At 38.3% G+C, this 9,218-nt stretch overlaps 1 long non-coding RNA gene across 1 annotated transcript in view; it reads left to right on the top strand.

The window, feature by feature from the left end:
- Nucleotides 1–9,218, top strand: part of LOC141543331 (uncharacterized) — a 38,611-nt gene that overhangs the window by 20,140 nt on the left and 9,253 nt on the right. The gene's annotated exons all lie outside the window — the stretch shown is intronic.

The following is a 9,218-nucleotide window of genomic DNA, read 5'->3' as shown; positions in this document are numbered from 1 at the left end:
GTAGTTCGTTCACTGCCGCGCACTGGGTGGCACGAGATGCTTACTCCGCCGTTTCCCGGGGCTCAGCCCAGCGCCTGGGGGACTTGGCGGCCTCTCTGCAGCCTGAAAATTCTCGGGCGCCCAAACCACGTCTAAACTGCCCTTGCTCTCCCTAAGTAGTCCTGCATTGCACAGTGCCCAACACCACACAGGAGGCATTTAATAAATGTTTACTGACATTGGCAGAAAGGCACCCGAACCCAGGTCTCTATTCACTACAGCATGCGGCCTTTCAATTTGGGTTCGGAACAAAAAGGAAGTTAAGTATTTATTAAGTCTCTACTACTTGCCAGGCACCGTGCTCACCATGATCCTGTGCTACTTATTCTCGTTTTGTCGCTGAGGAAACTGAAACAACCAGGGTCATGTGCCTGATAAATTCCGAGGTCAAATTTGAACTCGGATCCTCCTGACTCCGGGCCCGGCTATTCTATCAACTGCAATTCTGTCCTTCCGTTTCCCCTAAATCACATTGCGCTTACAACAAAACACACTTAACTGAAACGAAACATTTCCATCTGATAATAGAACTGGAAGCAAGAACATCAGGCCATATTTTGTTTTCCCGTCGTACAGATTTTTCTGGGAATTCTGTTTTTCTCCAGAATTAAGTGGTCACTTTTCAAACTCCCCATCCCAAGGTGTTTTAAGGCAGTATTTTAAGGAGGTCTCGATGATGCCGGAGTTCTTAGAAACATTTCTGCAAAACAAGCTTCTTTGGAAGCTAATAACAAGGGTCCAGATGCCATCTAGTGGCGCTCTACTGGGATGAGCCAAACGCTGGTTCCCACGCAGCTGGTTGTAATTGATTGCTGTTGAGTGTTTCTCTCCAGATTCCCAATAACAGACCCCGGACAAATGGAGAAAAAACAAACAAACAGAAAACAATACCCTAGAAATGCAGGCCCTTCAGTCCTGCCCCACCGAGCTTCCGAGCGGCTGGTGGGAGTACTTTCAGACAGAAGTCGTTGCTTCCCGACCACAGGCACGATGGATTACAGAGATTATTTTCCTCCATTATTAGGAAGTGCTGACCGAGAATTGATGGTCCGTCTCCGCTTAGAGCGCTGGCTTTAAGAGTGCCATGCCCAAAGAAAGCAGATTAGAGTTATGTGTATCTCCCTAATTTTCAAATAATCATTACATAGTATTTTTGCATCTATAGAGATGCAATAGACATGAATAACCTCAAGAAGCTAGGAAACAATAAGGTGTAGCAAGTAATGAGTTTTGAATATTTAATATATTTTTGTTATAATTTAATTTCAGATTTCTCAAATTTAATTTTAACAATGATGGACTATTTAATAATTTTGTTATAATTTAATTTTAAATTTATAGAATTTAATTTTTATAATGACCGTTTAACAACCAGTTTGTAGGATTCCTAATGTATTTATTTTTTATAATTGGCTCTTGCCAGCTGGTATGGAACAGACACACTCCTACTGCAGATCTTATGTGATGCTGCTTTGGTTCCTCTGTAACGGCTTCTTTCTGGATATTTGCGGTATTTTTTTATATAGAAACTGAATTTTGCCTTTGATATTCCTAGGATTTCTCCTCTTGTTTTGCTTTGTATTTTTAAAGATGAACAAGGGATTCTTTGCACCTTCACTTTGCCCTCTGGTTCTAATAGCTCTAGAATACAGTGTCTAGACTTAAAAAAGAAAAGAATCATGCTAAATGATGGTTTTAATTGTGGTCTCTTAAATTCTCATTGATTCATTTTTCATATCAGTTATTTTACTCAGTTATCTCACATTTTCTTCTATTTTTCTAATCTTTTGATTTTATTCTAATATTTTTTTGTCTCAGAGTCATTGATTTCTATTTTATCTAGTCTAGTTTTTAGAAAGTCTGTTACTTGCACTACTCTCTCTTAGTTTTCTTCAAGAATTTTGGTTTCATTTTTAAATTTTCTGTTTAATTTCTTCTAGATATTCATGTAGTTGCTATGGAAAAATTCATGTTTTTTTCCTTTGAGTACCTGTAAACAGTTGTTATGGAGACATTGTTTCCTTCTAGATTGGGTTTTGGGGCATTGTTAGATCTATAGTAAACTTTTTCTCCTGATCACTCTTCTATACAGCTTTAGTTTCCTCAAGAGTTGGTGCCAGGGCCAGGTGTAGCCTTTTGTGCCACTTTGGCATGAGTTGTTTTGCTCTTGCTTGTTCTTGCATTGAGTTATCTGAGTGCCTGTGCTGATTGATCTCCGTCTCCAGGAGTAAGGCTCCCCTAGGTCTTCAAGTCCAAAGTTCTTATCTTTGAGCTCCTCTATGGCATATTGGGACAGAGGGCTGAGTCATTGCCGTTCCCCAGAGCTTCTAAGGACCCTGCTGTAGGTTTTCCATTGCTCTGCAGATTTGGGGGAAGGCTTCCACTCTTGCTGCTTCTGGACATGGAGTCCTGCAGGTATTCTGTCTGTTGCTTTTGGACATCTGACCTACTTTTTTGTGGAGTTCTTGGGTAGAAGTCATCTATGGTTCTGTGGTTTCTTATTGGATCTCTTGGTCATTATTCAGTCTGTGCAAATTTTTTATTTTTGCTGAAGGATGTGTGTGAGTGCTTGATGGTTTATTTTTGTTTTGTCAGCTGCCTTGGCTAGAAGTCTCTGTATTCGTCTGTTTTTTAGTGCCATCTGCCTGTTACATAATGGGCACTAAGTAAATACTTGTTAATGGACTGATTGCGGTTAATCTAAATTCTAAACTGGATATTTCTCAGGAAATTTTTTTTAAAGAACTGGGCTGTAGTTGTAGCTTAATCACTAACGTAATTAGCAATAGTATCTTGGGCAAACCAGTTAACCTTTTAGAGATTCATTTCCTCATCTGTAAATTGAGGGAGTTGGGCTAAAAAAAACTTGAAGATCTCCTTTTTATGAATTAAAATCCAGATAATTAACTAGCTGATTGACCTTGTTCAAGCTGCTAAATCCTTTTTGTCCCAATTTCCTTATCTGTAAAACTACCTGGAGAAGGAAATGGCAAACCACTGCACTAAGAAAACCCCAAGTTCTAAGGTTATATCTACAACTCTACTATAAACTCAAGATTTTCATGTAGCTTAAATTCTAAACTCAATGTTGAGTTTATTCAAAATAAATTTTACTAATGAATGGTGACAGATGGAAAATTTCTCAGAGGAACTATTTATAGCATGTTAAATAGTACTATGCTTAAACTAATCCAGACAGTTGTGGGTTTCATTACATTTTTAAAGCCCTTCATGATGTAGTTTGTGGACCAAGTATGTAGATACCAGATGATGGCAGGCACCAAAAGTTGGGGTTTGGTTATGGGAAGAATTCACAATGGTCATTTTCTTTAGCAAAAGAGATTTATTTAGGGGAATAGGTTACAGACAGAATGAAGGGACTTTCCCTAGGGAAGACACCTGGAATGGTAAATATGATATAGAGTTGGGAGAGCCTATGAAGGTTCCTCAGTGGAACTCATGATTAGCTAATAGAAAGGGAGCATGCCATGAAGTTGGAGCATGTCCTTAGCTGGCAGGCTAAATCCTGAAAGGGACTTAGCACTCCAAAAGAATTAGCTAGCTATAAGGAGAAGTGTGGTTGAGAAACATAATGGAATTAGGAGAGATACCACATAGCATGCTGGAAGAAAGATGGAGAAAGATACCCTGAGGCAGAGTGCTGTGGCAGACTGGTCCAAAGAGAGGGCTGCAGCCATGGGATGGTCCATAAGTAGATTTTATAGGGAAAATTTAACCTCAGGGACATTACTTGGATTTCTGTCAGGGCATGGCAAAGTGAGACTGCTCAAGACTTCTACAGAGGGTAGGTCTCGGACTTGACATAATTTGTATTTCAGAATGGACTCTTTCCCCAGAAGGTGACCATGGAGCTAAACTGATCTCTAGCTGTGCCTTCTCCCTGCTTGCCTCAGGGATCAATTCTTTCTTTAATTTCTCTTGGTCCAAAACCATTGAGGACCTCATCACTCCAGGGAAGGAGACAGTACAGTGAATGATTTCTAATCCAGATTATTATTTAGTTATTTTTATCATAAAGGACTTCTTTATATCTAACATGAATCCATCATGATAGAATTTAGGCCCATTTTCCTCCCATTTCTTCTCAGTGGAAACAAAAAATAGTTGAACAGGAAAATTGGTATAGTAATACTTTGTTTTTAAAGATTTCATAAATGGACATAGCCTTTTGCTCTTCTATTATCTTTGAATCTGTTCCAAAATTTGTACCTTCCTCTTAAAGGTGGTCAATGATACTGAGCTGAGGTGAAGGTAAAAGGAATTCAAATCTTCTAGAATGGAAGAGTTTGAAGGGACCATTTTATCCAACCCACTAATTATACATAAAGGGAGGCTGAGGAGTTCAAGGAGCCCTCTGGTATGAGGGCTTCCTGAGACCTTTTCAGGGCTGGTCACCCACCTTTGGTGTCCATCTGTCACCTACCTCTCACCTGTGCTGTCAGAAGCACAGATGCACAATGGCCACCTTTCAGTAAATCATCTGGGCAGAGGGACTGAATCAGGATGAGGGTAACTGAGAGGCCCCAAACCCATCAGTGAGTTAGAGGGATGGCTACCTCAACCTTGGGAAAACTTTTCCTGGGGAAGAAGGGGAATAAGAACAATTTGTTCCATGCTAGAACTTTATCTTTCCAGAAATCAGCAGGAGTCAGGATCACTAAACGTCTTTATTCTAGATCTTTTACCGTCCCCTCCAACGCCAGGTCACGAGTTTGAGAGAACATGAGTTCCACGACCCAAGTTTCTCCTACTCCTCCCACACAAGTCACTTCCCCCTCTTTGTCCCACCAATCAAGTCAGCACAGAACAGCTGGGGAGGGTCAACCTTCAAACAAGTTAATAGGGAACCGTCCAATTGGCAATTAGTCTCACGTGCTTCATTATCCAAGTGCATTGCTCAGTTCTAGCCCTTTACAATTCCAGTGGCTGGTAAAGTGAGTAAAGCAGGTGCTGTGAATCATTTTGAACTTGGTCAGTCACTGAACACACCAAATTCATCCACTGCATCTTGAGCCATTGTCAGTTCTGACTTTTCTCTTGCTACTGGACTTTGATGATTCTGGAAGGGAGAGTGAGGCTCAAGACTTTGCCCAACTTTGGGGGCAGCTAGATGGTGTAGTAGATAGAGCACTAGTCCTGAAGTCAGGAGGAACTGAGTTCAAATGTGACCTCAGACACTTAACACTTCCTGGCTGTGTGACTCTGGGCAAGTCACTTAGCCCCAATTGCCTCAGGGGAAGAAAAAAAAAACAAAAAAAGTTGCCCAACTTAAATCCAGTTAATGCATGATTTTGTGAAGTCATTGGTCCTCTGAAAACAAAGGACAAAAAACACAGAGTTAGTTGCAGATGAGAGACTGGAGCCCTGTTCTCCCGAGTTATAGGCCAGCATTCCTGTTAGGCTGTTGAACTATCTTCCCTCAGTGGTAAAGAGGCACCAGCCTTTCCTGAGCAATAGCTTATGGTTTCATGACTCAGGATGAACAAGACGGGGAAGGGCCTCTTTCATCCTTCCAGGTACATCCAACCCCAAGCTCATCATCTCCTAATTTCCACCCTCATTCCTCTGGGAAAGTATAAGCAGGTTGGGAGGGCAAAACTTGTAAGGAAAGAAAAAGTCCTGGCCATGGAGAGAGGAAGGTGGAGGGCCTTCCCAAGAAGGGAATTATTTTCCTGCTTTGCCCTGTTTGAAAAGCTCCCCCATTCTTGTTCCTGCCCCAGGGAAGATTCTACTGAAAGGCTGCTAAGAAATCCAGATCCTTAGCCCAGAAAGCACTTATAGCAATTTTTTGAGGTGCCTCCTCTTCCATTCATCATACACAAAATGATGAAACTGATATCCAGAGGAGGACAAGATAACACAGCAAGTGGTAGAACTTGGGTTTAAACCTCCAAATCTAAAGTCAGTGTTCTCTCTAACTGCACTCCACCGGCTTCCCAAGCCCCCTCCTGATTTGCCATCTCACTATAGCCAAGTTTCATTAGAAATGCCAATTTTGAATTGACAAAACTATTAGCTTTTTGTTGTTATTTTTCCATCTGAATTTAGGGAACTGTCATCTTGGGGTGGCTATCCTTTCTTTTGCTGAGGTATTTTTGCTCTCTTGATTTTCATATTTTTCATCCTAATCCTTCTGCTTGAAGTCTAAGTTTGAGAAGTTCAGGAAACCAAAATATTAAGGAAAAGACTATGTTTCTAGGAACTGTTCTCATCTTTGCCCCCTTCTCCTTCTCTCACAACTCAGCCTTGGGCAGATGTGTTTTTTTGTTTGTTTGAGGCAATTATATATATATATATAAATATATATATATATATATATATATATATATATATATATATACTTATTTTTATAATTATTTATAATTTATAAATTATTTATAATTATTTATAATTTATAAAATTATTTATAATTATTTATTATACTTATATACTTATAATATATATATATACTTAATTTTATATATATATATATATATATATATATATATATATATATATATATAATTAAGTGACTTGCTCAGTGTCATACAATAACTGTCAGAAGTCAGATTTGAACTACTGACTCTAGGACCAGAGCTCTATCCACTATCTGCATCTAGGTAGCCTACTTCCAAACCCATGACTGCTTTTACACATGGCCCTTCCTTGACTACAGTCTTATCTCTTTAAATGTACCACCATAGGGTGGGAGTTCTTGGGCAATTATCTGCCTGGGGGCAAATCTCTAATACTGACCCTTATTTACTTGTAGGTATAGCTTTGTTTCTTTGGCATTTGGATCACTTTGTTTCTGAGTTTAATTTTTGGCTTATAAGATTCCTTGGAATCTTAATTCTATTTTCTGTGCTTAAAAACATTCTCTTTTTCAAAACAGATCATTAATAAAAATACCAGGAGATACTGTGCCCAGGACCATTTATATACTAAAATAACAATTATCTATTCACAACTGTTTTCTGGGTATGTCTCCATTCCCTTCTAAAAGTTGGATAATCTTGATTTTCTTTCCTCAGTTTATTAAATATATTCTGTGTTCAGAATTCTTAAAAACTTAAATTACATCCAATACCTATTTATTTTTCTTATTTTCTGAAAAGAAAGATACTGAAACCTGTGCTTACCTAATTTATGGCCCATTAATCCCTCCCTCTCACTCTACTGCACATAATGGAACACTGTAGAATGTAAGGTTTTGTTGTTGTTGTTGTTGTTGGTGGTGGTGGTGGTATTTTTTTTTTAATGAATTAATGAATTAATTAATTTTATGATTATAATTTTTTTTGACAGTACATATGCATGGATAATTTTTTTTACAACATTATCCCTTGTATTCACTTTTCCAAAATTTCCCCTCCCTCCCCTAGATGACAGGCAATCCCATATATATTAAATGTGTTACAGTATAACCTAGATACAATATATGTATGTAAAACCAAATTTCTTGTTGCACGGTAAACTTGGATTCTGAAGGTATAAGTGACCTGGGTAGATAGACAGTAGTGCTAATATTTTACATTTAATTCCCACTGTTCCTTCTCTGGATGTAGTTGTTTCTGTCCTTCATTGATCAACTGGAAATGAATTAGATCTTCTTTATGTTGAAGATATCCACTTCCATCAGAATATATCTTCATACAGTATTGTTGTTGAAGTGTATAGTGATCTTCTGGTTCTGCTCATTTCACTTAGCATCAGTCCATGTAAGTCTTTCCAAGCCTCTCTGTATTCATCCTGTTGGTCATTTCTTACAGAGCAATAATATTCCATAACATTCATATACCGTAATTTACCCAACCATTCTCCAACTGATGGACATCCATTCATCTTCCAGTTTCTAGCCACTATGAAAAGGGCTGCCACAAACATTTTGCCACTTACAGGTCTTTTTCCCTTCTTTAGTAGTTCCTTGGGATATAAGCCCAGTAGTAGCACTGCTGGATCAAAAGGTATGCACAGTTTGATAACTTTTTGGGCATAGTTCCAGATTGCTCTCCAGAATAGCTGGATTCTTTCACAACTCCACCAACAATGCATCAGTGTCCCAGTTTTCCCACAGCCCCTCCAACATTCATCATTATTTGTTCCTGTCATCTTAGCCAATCTGACAGGTGTGTAGTGGTATCTCAGAGTTGTCTTAATTTGCATTTCTCTGATCAATAGTGATTTGGAACACTCTTTCATATGAGTGGAAATAGTTTTGATTTCCTCATATGAAAATTGTCTGTTCATATCCTTTGACCATTTATCAATTGGAGAATGGTTTGATTTCAGTTCTCTATATATTTTGGAAATGAGACCTTTGTCAGAGCCTTTAACTGTAAAAATATTTTCCCAATTTGGTACTTCCCTTCTAATCTTATTTGCTTTAGTTTTGTTTGTACAAAAGCTTTTTAGTTTGATGTAATCAAAATCTTCTATTTTGTGAAGATCAATAATGATCTCTAGTTCTCTGGTCATAAATTCCTCCTCCACAAGTCTGAGAGGTAAACTATCCTATGTTCCTCTAATCTATTTATGATCTCATTCTTTATGCCTAAATCATGGACCCATTTTGATCTTATCTTGGTATATGGTGTTAAGTGTGGGTCCATATCTAATTTATGCCATACTAATTTCCAGTTTTCCCAACAGTTTTTTTTAAAATAATGAATTTTTATCCCAAAAGTTGGTATCTTTGGGTTTGTCAAACACTAAATTGCTATAGTTGTACAATATTTTGTCCTGTGTACCTAATCTGTTTCACTGATCGGCTAGTCTATTTCTTAGCCATCTTTTTTTTTTTTTTTTTAGAATATGGGGTGTATTAAAAAATTAGTTTAGGAAGTTGGGTGGATAGAGAGGAAATGGAAATCCTCTTTTAGGATGGATGACTCATATTCCATTTTTCAAGTCAGCTTCATGATCCTGCTGTATTTGCTAAAGGTACAAAGGAAGCAAAGACTTCCGGGATAACTCTGTGTGTGTGTGTGTGTGTGTGTGTGTGTGTGTGTGTGTGTGTGTGCATAATAATTTTTGCTATTCAGTGGAGTATTAGAAAGCTAGGAATGAAATTTAGCAGACACACAGAGAGGATTCTGCATAATAGAATAAACATATAAATAAGAGATCACCTGGGTTTGAGCCATCAAGAAAATAGCTCAACAGAGATCAGGGATGTT

Source organism: Sminthopsis crassicaudata, chromosome 5, assembly GCF_048593235.1.
Source record: "Sminthopsis crassicaudata isolate SCR6 chromosome 5, ASM4859323v1, whole genome shotgun sequence".
Taxonomy (NCBI): domain Eukaryota; kingdom Metazoa; phylum Chordata; class Mammalia; order Dasyuromorphia; family Dasyuridae; genus Sminthopsis; species Sminthopsis crassicaudata.
This window is presented reverse-complemented; position numbering and strand designations above follow the sequence as displayed.